This window comes from Notolepis coatsorum (genome assembly GCF_963971535.1).
Source record: "Notolepis coatsorum genome assembly, chromosome: 1".
NCBI lineage: Eukaryota > Metazoa > Chordata > Actinopteri > Aulopiformes > Paralepididae > Notolepis > Notolepis coatsorum.
In genome coordinates this window covers 136,532,606-136,545,098 of record NC_140165.1, presented here as the reverse complement: position 1 = coordinate 136,545,098, position 12,493 = coordinate 136,532,606, and positions in this window count along the sequence as shown.

Here is a 12,493-nt window from a genome sequence, read left to right as displayed (position 1 = left end):
TATGAATCCTTAAGTTATAATAGCATATAATAGCACAATAGATGTTAGAATGATCATGTGTTCTAGTCCGTCCGGTCTGAACCTCGTTCTTATGGGAACATGTCTTCACACTGGGTCTAGTCATTTTACACATGATGCTCTTACACTACACTACATGTATATTCTGTACAGATAGTGAGCACAGAGTAATTGCAAACAAAGATATAGTCAAACGTGTACTTAAGTAAACTTAGAGATATGTGATCGAATAGTAGCTCTTAATACCGGTAGTATGAAAGTCTGGTTTCTACTTAAAAGTATAAAAGTACTTGATGTTGAATGTACTTATGTCGAAGAAGTAAAATTACACATACTCATTATTAATGTATTTCAGTGCTTAGGAGTGTTCTGCCCTCAGACCATTGGCCTCTAAAGGTTATGCTGAAGTGGTTGATGGTCACCTTACACTCTTATTACGAACTCATAAAGTTGGCTGGCTTGAACTTTGAAAGAGTATAATTGAATCAACTTAAACAAAAAAAAAATGTCTACAAAACCTTTTTTTCCAAGGAACAAACGTTCGATAATATAGTGGAGCAACAAGTACGACATCTGTAGCACCTCAAAACTATTCCCAAGTATGGTATTTGAGTAAAAGTACTTGGTAATTTTGTGTAATTGGAAAGTGAAGTACGGTATTGTATTTTTTATTTTCTTCATTTCAACCTTTATTTAAAATCGTAAGCTTCTGAGGTTTCCCTCATTTACAGAAACGACGATTGTACAAATGTAAACAGTACATAATAAAAGCAATATTCACAGAAAATGAAACACAACACAAAACACGACAATAAAAATAAAAAACGTTTTAAAAGTTTTTTTTAAATCAGCTAAAACAGTTACAGGTAGTCACACAATGGTCTGAAATAATACGTTTAAACATACCAAGGGAAGGGAGAACCTCCAACTTCAGAGAGAGTTGGAGGACATTCCAAGAGTTAGAGCCATCAAAGGGAAACGCTGACTTTGCTAGATCAGAACAAACTTGAGGGACCCTAAGAACCATCCAGTAATTTGATCGAGTTGAATAGGTTCCAATATTCCAATATAACAGTGAAGAGATATAAACAGGTTATTTACCAATAACGGCTTTAAAAATAAATGAATACCAGTGTTTGTTGCGCCTTTCTGCAAGAGAAGGCCTGGCCAACCCACCCTATCATACAGGACACAATGTATGTGATGATGAGAGAGGATAGTAGTATGTGATGGAGTGTAAATATTTGTAATAAAATAATATAGTGCTCCAGTAGCACACCATGTTACCGCGCTGCGTCGCGGGACTCCGTGCTGCGTCACGGATCTGGTTGACTCCGAGTTCGATTCCCGGACTCGCCGTCATTTGCCGAATGTCTCCCCCTGCTCTCTCTCCCGTTTCACCCTACAACTGTCGGTCATGCTTGACCAGAAAAGCGATAAACGCTAAAAAATAAAGTTAAAAAAATAAAATAAAATAATAATAATATATGTATGGTATTGTGGAAGATCAGAATGATAGTGTTTCGCGGGACAGTCCCGATATTGGGACGTTTGTCCCGCGTCCCGCTACAACAAAACAATGTCCCGCAATTCAAAGATAAAAAAAAAAATATATTATTTTTTATTTTTTATCTTTCAAAGATTATTATTTAAATTTTTTTTTAAATGTTGTTAATTGAATGCCTCGTTCCAATACCCTCTTATATTTAAAATAAAAAAATCGGGCGACGTCACAAACCAATGCATTGTGCAGCCGAGCAATAGTATCCAGCTGCAGGACCACAGCACGGACACACTCAGGACCGCGACACTTTGCGGACCCACACTCTCCAGACCCTCGCTCCCATTGGCTGATTTGGGTCACGTGACTGTCCCACCCAATGGCTGAATTGGAGTGGGGCGGTCACGTGACCCAATTCAGCCAATGGGAGCGAGGGTCTGGAGAGTGTGGGTCCGCAAAGTGTCGCGTTTGTGAGTGTGTCGGTGCTGTGGTCCTGCAGCTGGATGCATCTCCAGCCGAGGCTGCCGGCCAGCTCACTCGAGTCTCGCGAGTTGCGCTGCCTGTCACCTGTCCGAGCGAGGGCGGGGCGCCTGTTACTGTTCCGCAACTGTAAGTTACTTCCGGGGTAGGCCTGATTGGCCCCGACAGGCACGTGACAGGCGCGGCCACGCCCCGCGGCAGCCTCAGGACGCGCAACGAGGCTGCTGAGAGCTGTCGCGCGGAAATAGGCTGTCTATTGCCTCGCGCTGCAACGCGGAAATAGGCTGTCTATTGCCATTCTCTAAGACAAACTCTAACCTTAACCAGCTCCTTAACAGCGCCTAAACTTAACCCTTTAACCTTAAGCAACGCCGAAACTATGCCTAACCATGCCTAACCTTAACCATAAGGCATAACCAACTCCGAAAGAATATTGCCATTCTCTAAGACAAACTCTAACCTTAACCAGCTCCTTAACAGCGCCTAAACTTAACCCTTTAACCTTAAGCAACTCCGAAACTATGCCTAACCTTAACCTTAACCATGCCTAACCTTAACCATAAGGCATAACCAACTCCGAAAGAATATTGCCATTCTCTAAGACAAACTCTAACCTTAACCAGCTCCTTAACAGCGCCTAAACTTAACCTTTCTAACCATAACCAACTCCGAAACAATGCCTAACCTTAACCAACTCCGAAACAATGCTTAAAGTTAACATGCCTAAACTTAACGGCGAACGAATGCACGTTAAAAAAAAAAGAAAAAAAATTGAAGGGAATCGAACTTGCCAGCAACGGACGGTAGGATCCACACCAATGCAGCGCTGCCAATTGAGCTATTTCTGGATAGTGAAAAAGGGCGTATTACTGCTACATAATGCTGCCGCGGAGCGTGCCGCGCGGCAGAGAAAGTTGCGCGTCCTGAGGCTGCCGCGGGGCGTGGCCGCGCCTGTCACGTGCCTGTCGGGGCCAATCAGGCCTACCCCGGAAGTAACTTACAGTTGCGGAACAGTAACAGGCGGCCGGGGCAGCTGTATGTGTGACGTCAGTCACTCGAGTAGTCAGAAGAAAGACCGCCAATATTACTGATACAAGTTGTTTAGCTAGCTAAGAAAAACAAGGAAATGGAGGCAAAAAAAGAGAGACTTTGCTCATATAACAGAGAATGGGACAAGAAGTATACGTGGCTGAGATCCGTTTCAGATGATCCCCAAAAGGTAGAATGCAGGATCTGCCACAGGAGCTTCACCATCACCCATGGAGGAGAGGGGGACGTCACGTATAGTTGTTCAGAGGAGCGCCTCTTCAGCAAGTCTGGCCCGACTATTGAGAACTGAATCAGAGGGTCGGTTTGTTATAATAACAGAATACACAGGGAGTATCGCCGGGACACTGTCCAGAGGGAAGGGGGCAATAGAATCTGGAGGCTAATATCCCCAAAACCGGAGGTGAGTTTAAGATTAATAACAAAATGAGCTATATATAGCCTACCGTATGCGTCGAATATGATATAAAGGCATTTAAATAATAAATAAATGTCTTTAATTTTAATTAGCAAAAAAAATATATATATATATACTTCCTGCCCCTACGTGTCCCGCAAAAGCAGTGCTGCTGTCCTGCGACTGAACCATTTTGACCTGGTCACCCTACTCATGGTGTCAGTCTGCATCTCATGGGTAATTTGAAGAGTGAGGTCTGAGTGGTTTTAAGTGTCACGCCAACATTATGGGAAATGCGCTTACCATCTTTTCCAGAGTCAGACAAGAAGATAACATACAAATTTCCTCTCTGTGTGTTCAGTAGAAACCTATCCGGCTGCAAGCTAGCCTAGCTTAGCACAAATTAATGGAAGTGGATACGCACCACTGGCTTAGCTTAAAACCCCAGGAGGGGTGTCATTAATTTGTGCTAAGCAAGGATAGCTTGCAGCCGCAAAGCATGCTGGGGTGGAGGGAGTGGCCAACTGTCTAGGGGTTCCCAAAGTTTTCAGGCCGCGACCCCCGAAATAACGGTGTCAGAGAGCCGCGACCCCCACTATTATAGGAGGTTAAAAAAAATATGTACAAAAATATAAATGTATACTTTATTTTTATTTTTTTATAAATGAAAATGTATGGTTCAAACATGCAAACGTTCAAACGCACACACACTAATAAGCATTGGAGGCTTTTAACCAGGGCCGGACTGGGGAAATCATTCAGGCCAGGAAATATAGTGCGAAATATAACCCCAGTCAGGCCACTTTTTAAGCAGGGGGTCTGGGGGTCCCCCAGCAGGAAATGTTTTGTTACAAAGACTTAATTTCCTGCATTCTGGTGCAGGATTTTTTTTATTTGTACCCTTTAAATGCCAGTGTTTGTGATGGCATCACAAATTATTGTTAAAAAACAGGCTAGCATATGTATGATTAGCAACAACACTGATTTTGATGGATTTTCAGTTTTTTTGTAATGTCAGATTGAAAATAATACAATCTTTTATTCAACTTCAGCTCTGATCATAAGATATTCCTTTATTGATCCCCTTGGGGAAATTCCAGTGACACACACATACAGCTCATCGTCTCATTAACAACATCATATCACAATCATAAAATGTTTACAGTAACAACGGCACAACATAAATTCAAACAGACATGTACATTTGTTGACACATAGAAAGCCTGAGACACCATATGCGATAACACCACATATTCATTTTATAATTCTAACCCTTTAAATGCCACTGTGTGTGATGGCATATATTTGCAATATCAAATGCAAAGTAGATTTTTCTGGGGGGGATTCTTACAGGCTTATGTGTCAATGATTAGCAACAACACTGATTTTGATGGATTTTTTGTTTTTTGTAAGGGTCCCGCCTCCACCAATCACATGCGTATGGGGGTAGATTTCTATCAAAAATAAAGAAACGCAAAAGTAGAATCCACAATCGTAAAAACGATCCACACACACACCTCAGAATCCACAATCGTAAAAACGATCCACACACACACACCTCTCAATTTGTGTTTCACAAATCATAAAAACACGCTTGATTTGCTTAGATTTACGTACGGAATTCTAAAAACAGCTTGATCTGATTAGATTTACGTACGGAATTCTAAGGACACGCTTGATCAACTTGGAGTTACGTACAGAATTTTGAGACAAATATTTCGCTGTTTTCCCCGCGGGGATTCGTGTGTGAAGCTTCTTCTTCTTCGGCGCTACCGAACACGGCCCGAGGTGTCTTCGGCTCATGAGCGCTACCAGTGGCCAAAATCGCACATTATCTTTAGCTCTAGGCATCAACATTTCATTATGAAAATGAATGCTCAAAGTAAATATATATAGTACCATTTTGAAGATAACAACTAGGGCTTTCAAATGATATAAAATATCTGTATGATTATTGTTACAAAGGGTCAGATTAAACCGAATATATATATTTATTTATGGATATATATTGCATAATATTTGTATATCGTTTGATATCCCTTGTATATTCTTTGTACATATACACGGAATGTCCCTTTAACCTAGTAGTTACACAGCCCATAATATTTCATTCTCCTATTGGATGGCGTGCCACCAGGCGCCAGTGACTTACCCCCTAGAGTCGACTTGAAAGCTGCCGACGAACATGCCCTTACTAGCCCCAGCTCCGCGCAGGAATACGGCTACCGAAAGCAGAGCGGCACTACTTATCCCCCGTATATATAAATATGGCGCGGCGAATACAGAACTTCCTTTTCAGTTCGCCTTGTCCCGTTCAGTCTCGTTCAGTTCCAATTATCCAAGTGACGTCTCTCCCCATTACGCAACGTGGGCAGAGTAGGGCTCGTATTGCCCCAAATAGAGTCGTGTTTATCCTACTACGTTTGTTTAACGTATCGTTCGCTATTTATTAGTAAAGGCCTTCATTACGAGTCAAAGACCACGTGAAGTGGGTAATTGTGTGTCTACATAGAGCACTTATTGCCGCGTGCTAATAAGGATAGTAACGTCAAGTTCAACTGTGAACTACCGTGCACCACGGAGGATACCTACACCGGTGATTGCAGAGCCACCTTCCGGCAGGATTATTGCTTTTGACTGTGGCTGCTGGAGCAGAGAACCGCCTACCCCGCTGCTACTGTGGGATCTACACATGCCCGTGAGGACATCATTCGAGCCCGTCTCTGTTGGAGCAGAGACCCCACGGCTTCCACCTGCGCTGCTGCACACTGGAATTACAGCGGCTGCTTTTCCCCGCGGAGCAGGGAGTAATATACCGTATCCAGGTGCCTTGTTGAAGCCCCTGTTGAACCCATTGACTTTGTATAGAGCATTGCCTCCCCCTGCTGGCTTACAACCGGTAGTACCCCTTTCCAGTATCTCCCCTGAGTACCAGAGATAATTACTAATATTCACTATTGATTTGCCTATGCACATTCGATTTGCCTTATAAGCGCATTCAAGTAATGTAATATCCCACCTTTGATGTAATAAATATTCTAAACAAGTATTTGTGTGGAAACCGTGTTATTGTGGAGAAGTTCTCATCTGATATACCTGTGTACGGTATTGGCCAGTAATGTACATAATACGGTAGTGGTTTAATGATACCATACTTGATTAATACAGTCAGGGAATTGTACCCCTCAGTTACAATTATCATGATTATTATTATTAATATCTTTCATATTTGATACAGAAATTATTACAAAAATCTTGTCCGGCCACCACATTTCAACAAACAACTGCATTTTCAACCACTTTACTGACAAGCTAGCAGGGAAATTAGAGGGTATGGGATATAGACAATTATGTGGGCAATATAGAACAGCTGACAGATTAGAAATATAATTTATTGTTCAAAAGTTATGATAATTATAGTGATAGTAATAAAACAATTCCGTCTGAAAATTTACTTGAATGGGTTTATGATGAATATCTGTTTGTGGGTATGCTCAAAGTAATATATTATTCATATCTTTCATATTTGCTACAGAAATGATTACAAAAATCTTGTCCGGCCACCACATTTCAACAAACAACTGCATTCTGAATTAATTTAGCCTTGTAGTTTTCTAATCCCATCGTTTATTAGTTATATTTGTATTGATTAAACATAAGTCAGTTACTGTACATGACACTGTACATGTCAAATATGCTAAGGTAATTAGCTTTAACTTATTGCTTATGGAGCAGTGTCCCCATTTATCCCAGAGGAGTTGATGAACACTGCAGCTGTATTATGTAAGAAATACATACAGTATATAATAATTGTATATAATAATTGTAAAGTGTTTTGATGTTTTTTTTGTTGTTTTGGTGTAAATCTAATCTAATATATAATCTATAAATGCTATATGATCTGATAAAGTATACAGTATTCACATAAGGTGCTATAGGTTCCTAGTTGGAGCTCTGGCAGCAGTCCCTGCCCACTGTTGTGGAGCTGGTATTTCAGTTCAGAGTTTTTATTTGCCACATGGAATCATACAATCATAGTTTCTTCATTACACAATCATAAATAGTCATTCCATGGACAAAAGGAGCAGGAAGAAGAATAAATCGTATAGTTACCTGCCCCTTATTCCTAAACTAACAAGTATTTACTTAATGGTCGGTGTACAACCTAATTTACACAAATAATCATTTATACCATTATAAAAGAAACACACAATCCACAGTTAAACAAGAAAAAATTAAATAATAATGATAAAGAATAAAAAAAATCTCACTATTCAGATCACATTTGATTTTCATACTGACTAAATATTTTTTTTTTATAATTTTTTTTGAATTGATAAACACTATTACATCCCTTAAGCTCGCTATGGAGAGAATTCCACAACTTTACACCAATAACTGAAGGACACATCTGTTTAAGTGTGGTACGTGCAAACTGATGTTTAAAATTGTATTTTCTCCTACTAAACTCACTTTCTAAATGAAAAAGATTTAGTAGTTTTTCTGGCAGTGTATTATTTCTTGCCCTAAACATAATTAACATTGTTTGAAACTTAACCATGTCTTCAAGTTTAATTATTCTAGATTTAATAAATAATATATTTGTGTGTTCTCGATAACTCACTTTATGTGTGATTCGTACAGCCCTCTTCTGTAGTATATATAATGGTTTTATATTAGTCCCATAAGTATTCCCCCATACTTCAACACAATAACTGATATAAGGTGAGATGAGTGAGCAGTAGAGTGTTCTCATTGCCTCATACTCTAACACATCCTTTACTTTATTCATAACAAAAATACTCTTGGACATCTTTTTTTTTAATGTGTGCTATGTGCGATTTCCATGTTAATTTATCATCCATAATCACACCAAGAAAACAAAATTCATTAACTCTCTATATCAACTCCATCTATGGTCAGTACTATATTTTCATCTAGTTTTCGATTGCCAAAAATCATAAATTTAGTCAAACCATTGCTTTAGCTTTGTCATTTCATACACAATATATTCAGCTAGTTCCTTTTAAATTATTTCCAGAGCAAAAAAAATTTGTATCATCAGCAAACAAGACAAACTGTAATAGTTTTGAAACATCACAAATATCATTAATATATAAAAGAAAGAGTCTGTGCCCCAAAACCGAACCTTGCGGTACCCCACATTCAATTTTCATGTGCTCAGATTTGACATCTGCCAAATGAAGGACTGGCCGAGGCGGTTAGTTGAGTGTGGGGGCGGGGGCTTCTCATCTTGACTAGCTCGTCATAGAGGGGGTGGGAGGGATTCTCCAGGATAGCAGCCAGCTTCCTTCCCCTCCTCCTCTCTGCCTTTAGATTGGCAAGAGTATAGGGTTTTAGGATGAGGTGGAGGTGGTGGAGTCTATAAGTTCCTTGGGGTACACCTGAACAATAAACTGGACTGGTCGGACAACACAGAGGCCCTCTACAGGAAGGGACAGAGCAGGCTGTTCTTCCTGAGGAGACTCGGGTCCTTTAATGATTTATGAAACACAGATTGAGAGGTGTGTGTGTGGATCGTTTTTACGATTGTGGATTCTACTTCTGCGTTTGTTTATTTTTGATAGACCTCTAAGAAGAAGAAGCGTCACACACGAATCCCCGTGGGGAAAACAGCGAAATATTTGTCTCAAAATTCTGTACGTAACTCCAAGTTGATCAAGCGTGTCCTTAGAATTCCGTACGTAAATCTAAGCAAATCAAGCGTGTTTTTATGATTTGTGAAACACAAATTGAGAGGTGTGTGTGTGTGGATCGTTTTTATGATTGTGAATTCTGAGGCGTGTGTGTGTGGATCGTTTTTACGATTGTGGATTCTACTTTTGCGTTTGTTTATTTTTGATAGAAATCTACCCCCATACATGCGGCTCCCTTTGTGTGTGTGTGTGTGTGAGCAAGAGAGAGAGAGAGAGCGAGAGAGATAGTTCTCCAACTTGTGTGAGTTGCAGTGATCTCCTGGTTGTTCCCCACCTAGGTTATCTAACTTTTGCCCGCTGCAACTAGAAACACTGGCCTGGCCTGCTTCAGTTCAGTGGCCTGACTGCATAAACAAAAATATTTTGGAATTTTTTATTTTTTTGGGAGATCATCTGGCGACCCCCCCCCCCCCCCTGCGGGGAACCACTATTGCACTGTATGTGCTGACCCTCTGCAGCAGTCTCAGTGGCAGCATTTGAAGCCGTTGCTGTTGCCATCTGGTGGTAGAAAGGTGTACTACACCAATGACTACATGAAAGTCAATGGAGAATGCTGGACATTTATTCCCCCAAAATACTTGATTTGATTTGATTTGATTTGAAATCTTTATTTCGAACATGCAATGAATACAAACAAACAATAACAAAAGCAAAACACAACTCAATCTACATGTTCGAAAAGGAGTAGGAAGTAGTATACACTTATTTAATCCTACCCCTTTTCCACTACTCAAATGAGTGTACTATTTTAAAACATAAATATAAAACATAAATATATATATATATATACTTTGTTGTACACAGCGATTTACTGTGATCTATCTTTTTTATATAATTGACAACTGACATTGTATGTTACACCAGAGCACTGTAAAATGTTGAAACACACTGTAAAAAGACGTAAGTTGTAATTTAGCATATTTTCTTTTTTGTGTGAGAGAATGTCAGATTCAACCATTCTATCTAATCATTCTGGTCATGCTGGACCTACAAAAAGCCTTCGACACTGTCAATCACTCCATTCTGATTGACAAGCTAAAAGCAATGGGTTTTGAATGATAGTCTATCAGTGAGATGGATGCAATCCTACCTGGAGGGGAGAGAACAGATGGTGGAGGTAAACGGTACCCTATCCCCCCCCCCTCACAGTGAGCTGTGGTGTTCCACAAGGAAGCATACTAGGACCGCTACTGTTCCTAATTTATGCAAATGACATGTCGTCAGCTTGTGACTGCAACTTGTTCTTGTTCGCAGACGACTCAGCCCTGCTGGTCTCTGACAAGAACAAGTTACAGGTTGAAAAAACCCTCAGCTCGGAACTAGGCAAAATCTGCATATGGCTCGCTGATAACAAACTATCATTACACATGGGCAAAACAGAGTCCATTCTCTTCGGTTCAAATAACAAACTCAGCAAGACCGACGGCTTCCCAGTTACAGTGGGTGACAATATTGTCACAAGGAAAGATGAAATTACCTACCTGGGCTCCATCCTAGAGGCTAATCTTTCCTGTGACAAAATGGCATCCAATGTAATAAAAAAAGTCAACCAACAAACTCGATTCTTGTACCGGATCTCCTCTCTGGTAAACAAGAACACCCTGAAGACTCTGGCAGGAGCACTCATACAAGGGTACTACGACTATGCTTGCACCTCATGGTACCAAAGCACCTCAAAGGCGCTAAAAACTAAATTACAAACATCTCAAAACAAACTGGTCAGACTACTGCTTGACCTTACTCCTAGAACCCACCTCACCCCTGCCCACTTTGACAACCTAGGATGGCTTAGAGTAGACGACAGAGTACAGCAACTTGCAATGGGCCTGGTCTACAAGATACACTACACGATCAAGGTACCCATGTACATGTCAAAATACTTCCCAAAGGTCAGTGAATACCACGATCACAACACCAGAGGGAGCTCCACAAATCATGTTAAACCCAGATTCGGCTCAAACAAGGGACTAAACACGTTTCGCAATTATGCCACATCAATGTGCAACGCCCTACCCAAAGCTGTAAAGGAATGTGAATCAGAATCACTACCCACTTTCAAAGACAATCTCAAAGAACACCTACGGGAGACTGCAATTCGAAACTGGCCCATGTAAATGTCCTAACCCAACCCCCTCCAATGTACAGTAAATGACCAAGTATGGTTTGCAATATTCCAATGTACAGTTTTGCTTGTACAGTTGTACAGTGTTCCCCCCCCACCCCTCCTGCCCAACTCCCCCCCCCCCCCCCCCCCCATCCACCCAACCACCTCCAATGTACAGCCCCCACCCCACCTACCCAACCTCCCCCAATGTACAGTTTTTACGTCAAATGTATATACTCTTTTCTGGACTCTTTTTGTATCACAAACAGTACTGTATTTGCAAATCTGGTATGTCATAAATGTATAGATGTAGCAGTACTGTAAATCTGTATGTCATATATGTCCTGATGAATTGAAAATGGGGGACCCTGATGTAAACAAGACGAAAGTCTTTCTCTGGTCTGCATCCCCTTAACAATTGTCTGTATTGAGCTGTACTGTATTGTACCCATTCTGCAATCTGTTAATAAAGTTTTCAATCAATCAATCAATCAATCAATCAATCAATCACTTATCCTATTCTATCTAACCATTATCCTATTCTATCTAATCATTCTCCTATTCTATCTAATAATTCCCCTATTCTATCTAACCTATTCTGTCTAACCATTCTCCTATTCTATCTAACTTATTTTATCTAACCATTCTCCTATTCTATCTAACCATTCTCCTATTCTATCTAATCTATTATATCTAACCATTATCCTATTCTATCTAACCATTATCATATTATCTAATCATTCTCCTATTCTATCTAATCATTCTCCTATTCTATCTAACCATTCTCCTATTATATCTGGACCCCAGTAATAGTAGCCTATGCCTGTGGCAATGGCTAATGGGGATCTGAATAAACTAAACTAATATCTAATCATTCTCCTATTCTATCTAACTTATTCTATCTAACCATTCTCCTATTCTATCTAACCTATTCTATCTAACCATTCTCCTATTCTATCTAACCTATTCTATCTGATCTATTCTATCCATCTATTCTATCTAACCATTATCCTATTCTATCTAACCATTATCATATTATCTAATCATTCTCCTATTCTATCTAATCATTCTCCTATTCTATCTAACCTATTCTATCTAACCATTCTCCTATTTTATTTAACCCATTCTATCTAACCATTCTCCTATTCTATCTAACCTATTCTATCTGATCTATTCTATCCATCTATTCTATCTAACCATTATCCTATTCTATCTAACCATTATCATAT